Below are 13,785 nucleotides of genomic sequence, written 5' to 3' on the forward strand. Positions count from 1 at the left end.
TCTGCTGCTCCCGTTAGCAGCTCAGAATAGCACAGGCTGCAGCCCCGCCCCTGGTCCCCTCCCTCTCCCAGGCCCCTCCCGCTGCAGCTGCCCAGCCCTGCCAGAGCTGTGGAGACAGCAGAGGCCAGAGGACTGCGGGTACCAGGTATGTCCACAGCCAGAGAGCAACGGGGTCTGGGTAGGAGGGAGAAGAGGCTCTTCAAATAAGGGCATGGGCTGGTGACAGACAGTGTCCTGGGGTTAGGGACAGGAGACAGGAAGGGTGGCACTTTCCTTCTGACACACACTCAGGCTCCTGGACAGCTGAGCTGATATGGCCCCTAAAAATAGCAAAGGAATTTGAGACCTGCAGCCCCCGGCCCCACAGGCCAAGATTGAGACTAGCACATGCACGCTCACATACACACACATACCAGCATGCGTGAACTCAATCACAGCACAGTGTACTTTTCAATCCTACGCCTAACTATGCCATCTAAGTACTGTATTCAATGTGACATGCCATGCCACACACACCAGGCCCAGGCAGCAACCTCACAGCGATCCTGTAAGGTCCAGCAAGAGCAGAGACCTACAAGATCAGCCTAAGTGCAGCCTCCTGCTGCTGCCTCATTAGAATAGAGGCCTGGGAGACATGCAGAGAGAATCAATGCTCTCCTTCATCCACATTTCCTTCTCCCACACACCAGCCAGCTGCTGCACAGGCAGAGGAGAGTGTGGTGGGTGGGGAGGGGAGGGGTGGGGAGTTCTCAGCCCTGCAAATGGAGGGAACTGGGGGTGTCTGGCCAGTAAACAATGGTTGTCAGTGACGAACTTGTGTTCCTTGTTAGAAACCCCGGCCTGGCTCTAGTTAACACTACCAGAGATACGCTGGGTACTGGGAGAAAGACATGGCCTGCCAAGTGTCTGTGGAAAATGGAGACAGTCATCACTTCCTTCTTCCTTTCCAGGGAGGGAGGGATTGGAAAAAAAACCAAGCTTGTCACCCACCCGGTCAGTTCTAAGCACCATGGTCCTGTAGCTATTACATTCTCAGGGAAGAGAATGATAAGAACTGCCCGGAAGGACCAAACCCAGCTCTCCTGCCTTTCATTTATTTGTTTTTACTTCCGAGACAGTTTCTCTGTATAGCTGTGAATGTCCTGGAACTCATACTGTAGACCAGGCTGGCCTTGAACTCAGGGACCTGCCTGCCTCTGCCTCACAACTGCTAGTATCAAAGGTGCGAGACAGCACTGCCAGGTCTCTGTGATCTTTCTACATGACACTGTGTAAGTCACCTAGTCTTACCATCCCCCACACACATGCACACCCGTACACAGGCTGTCAGGAAGCACACCTCTCTGCTTTCTAGGGAAGTGGTACTTCTTCCTAGGGACAATGCAACTGTCAAAGGTTTCTTGGGCTCCTCTGAGCACAGCAATGCTCACTGAAGCCCTGAATGCTTCAGAATTCAGGTTTTAACATAGGATATAACGCCTAGGCCTCCTTGTCTCCCTCTCGGTTTCTGATTTAATTGGTCTGGGAAGGAGCCCTAAGCACTGGGATTTCTAAAACGTCCCAGATAATTCTTTTGGTGTTTTTTGTTTGTTTTAAATGTGTATAAATGTTTAGTTTGCATTTGTGTATGTATACCTCATGCATGCCAGGTGTCCAAGGAAGTCAGAAGAGCTCGTCAGATCTCCCAGAACAGGAGTTGTAGATCGTTGCAAGCCACCACATGTGTGCTGGGAACCAAACCCATGTCCTGTGCCAGAAAAACAAAGGCTCTTAACCACTGAGCCCTCTCTCCAGCACTGGTTTTGGCTTTTTGTGAAAGACTCCCACTTTATGGCCCAGGCTGACTTGGAACTCATTATATAGCCCAGGCCACTTCAAACCCTCACTGAAGCCTACTGCCTCAGCCTCCCAAATGCTGGGAATGCAGGCATATGCCATCATGCTTAGTATGTTGTTTTGTTTTTGAGACAATCTGGCTAAGCAGCTCAGACTGGCTTTGAATTTGAGATCCTTCTGTTTCAGGCTCTTGAAGCTGGGACTGCAGGTGTGTGCCCCCAAGCCAGGCTCCTGGTGATTCTGGCTTAAACCAAGGCCATTGAGCTAAAAGCCTAGTAGTAATGTGCTCAACTGTTGGGTGGATAGAAGGATGGATGGAAGGACAGATGCATGGGTGGGTGGTCTGTGTAGCCATGGACAGATGACTTTAATTCCCTGCACCTCTACACTGAAGATCATGCTTGTACTAGTTCCCAGTCAATAAGAGGTGAGTATGGGATTAAAAACAAACAAACAAACAAACAAAATTTAGTTCTCAAAGGTTGATCCTTGGACCAGCAGCATCCACATCAAGTGAGCTTGAAAAGATGTGTTCACAGTTTACGCCACACTTTCTGGTTCAATCTAGGCTCTTTCACATAGTAACTATATACAGTAATCACTACTCTATAATTCAATTTTTTTCATCAGTAAGGTAGGAGAAATAATAGTACCTATAGCATAGAGTTAGCATAGAGTAGAAGATTTAATGCATACAAAGTTCTAAAACTACCGTCCAGTGCTGGGCCTCAGGGATAGAGTATTTATTTAGCATGTTTGAGTTCCTGGGTTCTATCTCCAGCACGTGAGGGAGGGTACCTATAAACAAAGTGTAAATAATAGCTGAGAAGGTGTCTCAATGAGTAATGACACTTGCTGTGTCAGCATAAGGACGTGAGTTCAAAACCCTAGGACGCACATTTTAAAAAATCCAAAATAGGAGCTGGAGAAATGGCTCCAAAGTTAAGAGTACTTCCCGCTCTTCCAGAGGACCAGAGTTTGGTTTCCAGCACGCAAGTCATCACAACCACCTGTAACTCCTGTTGCCAGGATCCAGTGCCCTCTTCTGGCTTCCGTGGGTACTCTCACACATGTGGTATATACTCACATAGACACATGTGCACATACATATACATGCATGAGTACATGTGTGTACACTCACATGTATGCATGAACACATATGTGTATGTATGTGTGCTCAAGCATGCCTAGGGTGGTCATTTGTATGCCTTTAACTCCAGGGCCTCTGCTCATACATATATGTACATAACACACACAAAGGTACACAGATGCATACATATTAAATATGTAAATTTCTACTAAAGAATGATTGAGGAAAGCCAGGTATGGTGGTGCATGCCTTTAATCCCAGTACACAGGAATTAGAAATAAATAGATCTCTGTGAGTTTGAGACCAGCTTCATCAACATAGTGAGTTCTGGGACAGCCAGGGCTAATAGAGACACCCTATCTCAAAACAAAAACATAACATAAGGATTGAAGAAGACACCCAGTGTCCACCTCTGGCTCTCTCTCTCTCACACACACACACACACACAAATAAAAGGGGAAAATGTAAATACTGTTATCTTAAAAATGGGAGAAAGGTGCTGGAGAGTTGGCTCAGGGTTAAGAGCACTCTCTTGCAAAGGACCCCAGGTTTGGTCCCCACATGACAGTTGATAACCATCTGTGAGTCCAACACTTTCTTCTGACTTCCAAGGGCATCAGCCATGTATGTATGATGCACATACATACAAATACATTGATACACATAAAATAAGAATAGAAGCCTGGCAGTGGTGGTGCATACCCTTAATCCCAGAACTTGGGAGGCAGAGGTAGGTGGATCTCTTGAGTTCAAGGCCAGCCTGGTCTACAGAGCAAGTTCCAGGACGGCCAGGGCTAAACAGAGAAACCCTATCTTGAACACATAAAATAAAAAATAAAATACAAATAAAGACTAAATAAGCTAGGTATGGTGGGGTACCTGAACTCTGAAGGCAGAGGCTTGGATCTCTGTGAGCTCAAGGGGAGCCTAGTCTACAGAGTGAGTTCCAGGAGCTACACAATGAGATCCTATCTAAAATAAATAAAAAAATTCATAATAAATAAATCTAAAAAAATTTTAAGCAAGGACAGAGAGATGGCTTAGTAAAGTGCGTGCTGTATTAGTATAAGGACCTGAGTTAGATCCCAGGAACCATGGAAAGACTCAGGCTCAGGAGCTGCAGAGATCGCTCAGTGGTTAAGAGAAGCTGTTCTTCAGAGGATCTGGGTTTGATTCCCAGCACCCACGTGGGAGCTCACATCTGTAACTCTAGTTCCAGGGATCTGACTCCCTTTTCTCCATGGATACAGCATGCACACGGTCCACAGACAACTGTGTAGCAAAACACCCATCAAATCAGCCAGGCAGTGGTGGTGCACACCTTTGATCCCAGTGCCAGGAGGAGGAAGACAGGAAGTCCCCAGGACTTGCAGGCCTGACTCCCCTTCATTCTCTCATGCGATCCCATTCATGTAAACTTCCCCACGTTCCCTGTCCACACGACCACCAGCCCCTCCACCTTGCCCAGCCCTCCCCATTCCTCGAGACCCACCTATAGTTCTGTCTTCTTTAACATACCTTTCTGGGGTGTACGAAAAGATAAAAAATAAAAGGCCCACCCAGAGGTGTAGTGCAAAAGCAGATGGAGCAACAACATACCCCTGGGGCTGAACCCCAGGGCAGCCTCGCTCTTCCTGTCTGACCTGAGACAGAATTATTCCACTTCTTCAAGTTGCCACCAGCCCCGCCCCGCCCCTCACAGCAGTAAAATATGATTCTTGCCTTGTGTAGTTGTTGTGAGACTAGAAGACAGTACATATAAGCTTATGCTTGACAAATTAAATTGTAGGTGGTAACCACAGGATTAACATAACTTAAATTATCATTTAAAACCACAGTGCTCAGTATCTATACCTACATACTTGGTGTGGTTCTCTGTTACATATGGAGAGTCACGTATTATGTAGCAATAGATTCTAAACTCATCACACAATACCAGAATTGAATACAGTCAAAAACTTCTGGGGCTGGAGAGATGGCTCACTAGTGAGGAACACTGGCTACTGCTCTTCCAGAGGACACGGGTTCAGGTCCCAGCACCCATGTGGCGGCTTACAATCGTCTCTAACTCCAGCCCCAGAAGAGTTATGCCCAATTCTGGCCTCCACAGACACCAGGCACACACGTGGTGCACAGACATGCATGTAGGCAAAATGCCCACCCACACAAAAAATAAATAAATAAATAAATCTCCTAAAACTCCTACCATTGTTCAGCAAGTATATAGTACCCGTGGTTCTGCATCTACAGCACTCCCTCTCTGTGCGGGTTCATGGCCTACACTTTGAGCTACCTGAGGTTAATCACAGTTTGAAAATATTAGACGACCCCAGAAATAAAGTTTTTATAAGTTTTAAATTACATGTAATTCTGAGAAGCATGATGAAATTTCCCATCATCCCACTCTTTCCTAGATATGAATCTGCACCACGAATGCCATCTGTCCAGAAGTCACTGAGTAGCCGCCCTGGTTATGAGGCAGACTATCACAGGATCCCGGGGCTGTGTTCAAGGAACAATAACTCTACTTAATAACGACCTCAGAGGTGAGAAGGTAGCTCAGTGGTAGAATACCTGTCTAGCATGCTTAAAACCCTTGATTCATTCACTAGACTGTTAAATAAATAAATTCTCCCCCTAAGGGGTGAGCGGTAAGGCCAGAAACTCAGATTTGCCAGAGAGAAGCTGAAAAGTACTTCCTATAGGTGAGAACACAGTAAGACTTTTTGAGAGAGTTGACATGTACGTAACCTTTAATCACACCATATTATTATTACTGCTGCTATTTTATTACTTACTGTTAATCTCTTACTGTGCTTAATTTATAAATTAAACTTTATCATAGGTATACAAACAGAAAAAATATATTATTTCTAGGACTCAGTATTAGCCAAGCTTTTGCGCATTTACTATATATCTTGAAACACGTCTCCCGTGGAGAGGAGGGAACCTCTGTACCATTCTATACAATCTATCTCCGTGGAAGCACAGTGTACAGTGTGCACAACATATAATAATACCTAAAATACAATTTTCAATAATCTTAGGCCAATATAATGTCTTGCACAAGCATACGGTTGAACTCACTGGAGTTCACTGTGTGTGTGCTGTGACTACAGAGCCCAAGTTCATGTTCTGGATGGCTATCGGTTGATGCCATATGTCTAAGCCTGCTCTTCCATCAGGACCACTTTTGCCTCGTTCATTTGCCATCTGTAGAGACTGGTCCTTTAGCGAGAGTCAACTCCACCTTGTGTGCAAGCTGCTGTTTACTTGCTGTACCTGTCAGACTATAGCAAAACATGCCGTCTTACCCACAGCTGGATGGTGCTTGCTGAGACGGGCAGAAACCCTGATAAGGGAACGCAGAATACACACAAGCATACAGCTTTCCCTGACTCTCCTCTAGTCCACGTCTTTCTGTTATCTGGCCATGGAGCTAAACTCGGGGTGGCACTCAGAACCTAGGTTTACAACAATTATGTCACGGACTAGAGCCAGATAAAATATGCTGGGGACAGATTGGTGGCCTCAAGAAAAACATGTCCATCTGTCCCGTGTCCATCAGTCTGTAAGTAATCCCTAATTAATTCAGTTTTACTCAATCAAAATAAATTTGGAGGGCTGTTGCTCAGTGGTAGAGTGCTTGCCTAGTGTGCTTGAAGCCCTGTGTTCAAGACCCAGTACAGTCTTTCCCGACACACACATACGCACACACACACTTGAATAAGTCACTTTTCTGGTTGTTAGTGCTGGGTGTATATTTAATTTTATATCTTCCTAAAAGACTTACTCAAAGCTGTCCTGCTCTCCAACACCAAGCACACAGTAGGCATTCAACGAGCCACTGGATTTACCCAACTCATCTAGAAGATACAATAATAAGCTGGATGGAATGTTTCCATCTCTGGACAACTATCCTTTGAGCTGTCATGGTGAGATGTCTGTGGTGGCGACTCAACGCTCGCCCACTCCTGGACTCTGCTCAGAGATGAGGCATATATGAGGATGGGTGAGTGGCATAAAGTAGTGACTTAGCTTCTGACCTCTTCCAAAAAAAAAAAAAAAAAAAATGACCAAATAGTTATAGCTGAAGTAAGAATGTGCTCCTCCTGCAAGGGGCACCAACAAAGTTCTGGGAAAGTTCAGAGGATGGGAATTTCTCTTGGTGAGGGAGTCAGCCATACAGGGTACAGTTTGGAGCCAGACCATGAAAGAGAGGGGCTTTTATTTATTTATCCATAAAAGAGAGGGGCTTTATTTGGTTTTTCATCTATTTATTTGCAGGAATGGGATCCCACTACAATAAGTACTCAGGCTGGCTTCCAACTCACAGTGATCTTACTCAGCTCCACAAGTGCTGCTATTACAGATAATTGGTTTATCAGTAAATATGCAGGGTGGAAGCACTAAAACTGAGGTTCTCTTTAAAAGCCTTACTGAGAGCAATTCCCTAGCCCCAACTGTCCCTAGTTCCTCCTGACGATCAAAACTCTTGTAAATAAATATGTATGTATATATACATATGTGTGTATACACCACACATACATATACACACATATGTCAGGCTGGACATGTTGGCCCACAACTTTAGTTCCAGCACTCAGGAGACAGAGGCAGGTGGATCTCCAGGCCGATCTGGTTTACATATCCAGTCCAGGCAGTGATACACAGTGAGACCCTCTCTCTAAACAAACATTTTTTTTGTTCAGTCTTTCAGGCTGAGAAGACTTAGTGGGCAAACGCATTTGCCACCAAGTTGGACAATCTGAGTTTGATCCCAGAATCCACATGATGGAGAGAAGCAAGTCCACAACAACTCATTCATGTATGTTGTAGCATGTTCATGCTTACACACACATACAAATAATAAGTAAATGTGAAAGAATCTATTGGGCCGCGACATGGCTCAGCAGTTAGGAATGCTGACTGCTTTTCCAGAGGACCCAGGTTCAATTCCCAGTACCCATACGGTAGCTCACAGCTACCTTTAACTCCAGGTCCAGGGGATCTGATGCCCTCACACAGACATACATGCAAGTAAAACACCAGTGCACATAAAAAAATAATAAATCATTACAAGAAGAATCTATTAACACTCTTTCCATAAATGAGTACCAATTACATGTTTGTATTACTAATTTACAGTATCTAATAACATAAAACAAATGGAACTTTTGTTTAAAGAAGTTGTAGGGAGCCTTGTTTTATGCACTTAGCCCTAAAAACTGGGGAAAGCCCACAGAACCTATGCTTCCTGGGTAGGAGAGCGCCAGACACCAATCGTGTCAGGTGCACCCCATCAGAGGACTTCTGAGGCTCCTCAACACCAGCTTTAAACACAGTATTTACAGGAAACACTGGAGCTGGGGTGCTTCCATATCTTAAAGGCACTAAGTGATCAAAGGATTCCGAAAGGGAAGCAGCCAAACTCCTTAAAGAAGCCTAGAGATGACCTCAAGAGGGGCAGGTAAAAAGGAAACCTGTACTGTCTACACACCAAAAGTCTACACACCGGGAGCCATCGGTGGCCAAATCGACCGCAGACCTGACTATTGCTGTACTTCCTGTTCCGCCTAGCCGCCAGCGCATGGGTGGAGCCACGTTCAGCGCATGCGCTTGGAGCCCCAGAGCCACTCCGCCCTACAGTGCCACCAGATCCCGGCAGAGGGCAGCCTTCCCCTTCTCATGGACCTGCTGGCATAGCCAAGGCTGCAGGATTTCACCTCTGCTGGGCCCGCCCGCAGCAAGCGTCCCGGGGAGCTCAGGCTTCAGGGGGGCTGCAGCAGCAAGATGGCCCCTCACCCAGGAGAGAGATGGCAAAGAAGGTGCAAAGATGAGCTAGGCGCCTCCATTTTTTTTCATTACTGACTTACCCTCAGTACCTGAAATAGTTCCCACACGTAGATATTTGGTGTTAACTGATAGAATAAAGTGAATGAATGAATACCTGAGTTTATAGTTCAAAGATTCAAGCCACGCCTTGAGTTTCATAGTGGAGTGCAGCCTGAGACAAGCAGTCAGTAGAGTCAGTGGACATAGGAAGAGCAGTCCCAGATCTCTGTCCTGAAGACCCAAGGATGAGCACTCCGGGTCCCCTCCATTCCACCACCAGACTGCAGTTCTACACATCCAAAGGTTTGCTCAGAGCCCTGTATTAGCGCACCATTTTTGCCTTCTCTATCAAGAACAGGTGTTTACCCCCAAAACTAAACAGTCAGATCCTGGATGTATGGAAAGGCCACCTGATTGGTGGCTCCATGGGTACTGTTTCTCTTTAGGGATTCTCAGCCCCTGGGGATTTCCTCCAGCTCTGGGGATTTCCAAACATCTCTGCCTTTCCAATTTCCAACAAGGCTCAAAGCCCAGGACCAGTCTTGACAATTTCACCAGGCTCTGCCTCAAATCTCACGGAGACTTGGGTCTGAGTCTACTAATTACACCACAGTCACTATATTCACATCCCATCCTGTCTGGCTGACATTTGAGAACAAGCACAATGAAGCATTGTGCTCTTTTCATATAAATGACCGCTTTTCTCTATTTCCACAGACGAATAAAGGAAAACCAGCTTAAGGGTCAGCCACACTGATTTAATAAAGCCCAAGAAAGGTCTTCCAGGGTGTGAGAGCTGGCATCCTGTAGAACTCATTCTCAAAGTCAGAGAGGCTCCTTCAGGCACTCTCCTCTCAGGTTCCCCTAAATGGGGGTGGGGTGGGGGTAGGGGGCACACAGATCCTGTATTTGAAGATTTGTGTGCTCACTTCTAGAGGTCCTTACTGGGCCTGTTTCTAGAACCCTTTGAAGTAACAACAAAGCTGGGCCCAATCTTCACAGAAGCAGGAAGAGGCTTCTGCTTTACCTACCTCGGCTCTGCCCCCGCCCCCATGTGCAGAGCCCGCCAAACCCATTGGGCATGTGAGCACCTGTGTGTTACCAAGCTGGGCAAGAGTCACGCTTGGCAAGGTGGGGAAGCACTGCCACAGTATGGTGGCACATTGCCAGGGACCTGTTGTCCCTAGGGCATCAGGATTCCAGAGTTGGTGAAGTGGAGAAATTGCCAGAGAACAAACCTTTCTTCCTGACAGGAAGGGGAAATGCCACCAGGCTCAGCCTGGAGGGGTTGGAGGGGGGGGAGCACTCTGCAGAAGGAGATAAGACTGTAAGAAGTAAGAACTGTTTCCCTGCCCCCACCCCACACTTCTAGGAGCCGTCTGGAGTTGTAGTGTTCAATACAGTAGCCCGTGGCCATGAAAGCAATTTAAATTTAAGTTACATTAAAAATACCAGGAATATTTTGTATTGAAATCAAATAAAATGTAAAGTTCTGCTTCTCTTTTGTTCAAGTCACGTTCCAAGTGTTCAGTAGCCATATGACCACAGAACATTTCTATTTCTCAGCGTGTTCTGTTGGACAGTTTTGGCCCAGGGGTTTCCCTCCACGCTGCTTAAGGTCATTCTTGTCCAAGCTTCCTTCAGATGGTGTCCCTGACTTGCTGCTATTGTCTCTCACCCCTGCCCACAGCCTGCTTACACCCTTGTCCCATGTGTGGAGCCTTGTTCCCTGGGCCTCAAAAAGAAATGGGGGAGAGGGAGCAGTCACAATTAGCATCCAGCCAATCAGCCAAAGCCAGATGCCACAGGGCTGGAAGGAGACTGAAGGAAAGCCAGCCTCCACCCCGAGGCTCCCTGGCTTGGGAGAAAGCCCCTCAGTCCAGCACAATCCGTCCTTGTTTCCACAGTCTCTGGGCCAGGCACCGGGTAAGATGTCTGGAATGTAGTGGCCTGAGGGTTTCCCACCAGAACACTGGCTGCTGGACTCACAGTCGTTGGTGATGCCCCAGAAAGGGTCCTAAGTGAAAACTTCAAGGTTTATTTTAAGGGCAAATAAAGGCAATGAAGTCACCTTGTCCCAGGCCAGGACTTTGGCCACGGGGCAGTGAGAGCCAAATTGGACATCTCCCTCCAGACAGCCTTATGAGGCAAATGAGGAAGAGGACAATGGACTCTGGGCACCTGCTGGAGTGACTCAGACAAGCTCTACTAAACCTGGGTACGCAGAAGAGTGAGACAGCAGAGCAGATCTGACTGCTAGCACATCCTACCACGGGACCTGAATCTCAGGGCTTTGCTACATTAGCTAGAAACTCTACACGAGAGTCTGAGCAAACTCCTATGTGTGATGAGGATGACCCAGGAGAGAGCAGGCAAGGGCTGCCTTTAAATTCTGTGCCTCTCTTCTTGCTTAGCCCTACTGGAGACTGGCTGCTGGGAGCAAGACAGGCATGGAGATAGATAACAACAAAGAGCAGAGCAAGCTTGCCAACTAGAAAGCAAACAGGAGAAAACCTGGGGCTCAAAGGCACTGGCACCAGACAGACAAAGAAAAACCAGCAGGATTTGAAAGCTTGCATCAAACTATGAAGAGCAGGTTGGAGCTCAGGGCAAGCCGTCCATGCTCAGAGTGGCCCTGAGGAAGCTCAGGCTGCTTCCCCAGCATCACTGGAAGGACACTGTGGGCAAAGGCACTAGCCTGAGGACATGAGTAAAGGACGCCAGGCAGCTGCGTCCTTAACAGGGACAGAGCCTGCAGCACTTCTGCAGGCAGATGGTCTCCACTCCAGAAACCAAGCACTTCCTGGGGTTCAGAAGTGGACTGATGGCGGCGAGGCTCACTCTGGCGCCCCGACATCATCCTCTCAGTCCTGGTTCCGCCCGCTACAGTTTCAGTTAGCCACAGTCAACTGCAGTCAAAAACAACTCAATGGCAAATTCCAGAAACAAATAATTCATCCGGCTCCTCATTTGCTTGGTTTTGTTTTTTGAAGACAGGGTCTCATGTAGCCCAGGCTGGCATTAAACTTGCTATGTGCTCCAGGGTGATCTTGAATTCTTGCTCCTCCTCCTCCCCTTCTAAATGCTGAGATTCCTGGTGTCAAGCACGGCACGTGGACATTTATAAATGTTATTACAATGTTCTGTTAGGATTATTTTATCTTACTGTTACTGCTAACCTCTTACTGCACCTAATTTATAAATTAAAATTTACCATAAATATTTATATACAGGACATAGTATACACAAGGTTTTGGACATCCACTTCAGGTCTGTTACCCTCTGAGGTGAGGGGAACTACTTTAATAGTTTTTGAGGGGCTATTAAAAGTCATTATAAATGCACTACGCCCCTCAGCCCTCATGACACTTATAAGCACCATCGTTACTCTTGTTTTATAGTAGAGGGAAATAAGGCCCAAAGAAATGAAAGAATCTGTTCAAGGTCATTCAGCCAGAGGCAATCCAGACGAAAGCCCACACATCACCCAAATATTATAATGCAGTTTAATACACATACAAAACCATACATCAGTCTTGATGTCTGGGCCCTTTCCTCTGAGCTGCCTTCCTCTTCTTGTCCCAGAAGAGCTGGGGCGGCTCCTACAGACAGAACCAACCCCTGACCCAACCCCTATGCACATGCCTCTGCTTCTACCGCAGCAGTACAAGTGGGGGGACGGGACTACACAGGACTTTGAGAATGGGAGGGACTGAGCGAACACATGGTACAGATTAGGTTAACCCTCCCCCATTCTTATTCTGTTTTAATAAGTCGAGTACATTTACATTTTTTTATTTTTATTTTTTTATGTATATGAGTGTTTTGTCTGTCTATCTGTATGTGGGCCGTGTGTGTGCCTGGTGTCTGCAGAGGTCAGAAGAGCGTGTTAGGTTCCCTGGAATTGGACTTATAGATGTTGTGAGCCGTCATATAGGTACTAACTGAACCCTGATCCTTCGCAAGAACAAGTGTTTTTGTTTTTTTTTTTTTTTTTTAAGAAGTATTTATTAACTTTATGTATATGAGTACACTGTTGCTGTCTTCAGACACACCAGAAGAGGGCACCAGATCCTACTATGGATGGTTGTGAGCCACCATGTGGTTGCTGGGAATTGAACTCGGACCTCTGGAACAACAGTCAATGCTCTTAACTGCTGAGCCATCTCTCCAGCCCCAGAACAAGTGTTCTTAACCGCTGAGTCGGCTCTCCTCTCCAGCCCCTCTTTTTGTTTTTAGTTGTTTTTGTGTTTGTTTATTGAGGCAAGGTCTTATGTAGCCCAGGCTGGCCTCAAAGTTGCTATGTAGCTAATACTAAACTTGAACTCCTGATTCTTTTGCTTCCAATTCCCAAGTGATATGACAGATTACAGATATACACCACACCCAGCAAGATCCCTCTTCCAATGGCAGAGAAGAAACACCTACAATTGAAGAAAACACAAACGGGCTAAGTAAAGTGGAAACACTCGGCCTTGCCTTCTCAGAGACCTATTCCTCTGCTGTGAAGCTTCATACGGATAAAGAAGGGAAGAGCTGGAGGAAGGACAGACGGCTAAAAGCAAAATTGTATTTGACTCTGCCGGAGGTACATGGACAGTACCTAGGCCATTCTCACACTAAGGATCCTGCCAGAGTCCAGTGGAGCATGAGCTAGCAACAGTGTCTGAGCTAACACAGAGGGGTCTCCATGTGCCTGTGCAGTGTGTTTTCCTCCTGCTAGGTAGGGAACGGGCATGTCAGGTGGGGGTCAGGCTGGCACCCCTCACTTTCTCCAGTCCCCACAACCTACACAAGAAACTCCTGCCATCTAAAAGTCCTAAGGTCAGACTCCAAGGCCACAGTACATGGGGCACTGCCAGGCATAGCTCAATGCCAGTGCCGGGGAACAGGGCTGTTTGCTGTCACTGGATTCCAGGAAGGCAGACCACAGTCGTGTGCCCACCCCCACCCCAACACACCCTGCCTCAAAGGCCGTGGCCCAGTTTCTCTCTTGATATCTACTCCTTCACCTTACTCTCTGC

General features: G+C 46.7%; 1 protein-coding gene and 1 long non-coding RNA gene across 19 annotated transcripts in view; one reads left to right on the forward strand and one right to left on the reverse strand.

Moving 5' to 3' along the window:
• The window catches only part of Myo18a (myosin XVIIIA), a 100,342-nt gene that overhangs the window by 63,726 nt on the left and 22,831 nt on the right, over window positions 1-13,785 (reverse strand). The window lies entirely within an intron of this gene.
• LOC143442743 (uncharacterized) lies at window positions 2-8,873 on the forward strand. 3 transcript variants are annotated; one of them, XR_013111178.1, is made up of 4 exons: window positions 30-145; window positions 5,341-5,472; window positions 6,749-6,938; window positions 7,214-8,873. It is a non-coding gene; the product is annotated as an uncharacterized LOC143442743 (long non-coding RNA). The 3 variants fall into 3 exon arrangements; XR_013111179.1 differs by having other exon boundaries at window positions 7,639-8,873; XR_013111177.1 differs by lacking the exon at window positions 6,749-6,938 and having other exon boundaries at window positions 2-145.

The sequence above is a fragment of the Arvicanthis niloticus genome, chromosome 6, assembly GCF_011762505.2.
Source record: "Arvicanthis niloticus isolate mArvNil1 chromosome 6, mArvNil1.pat.X, whole genome shotgun sequence".
NCBI classification, from domain to species: domain Eukaryota; kingdom Metazoa; phylum Chordata; class Mammalia; order Rodentia; family Muridae; genus Arvicanthis; species Arvicanthis niloticus.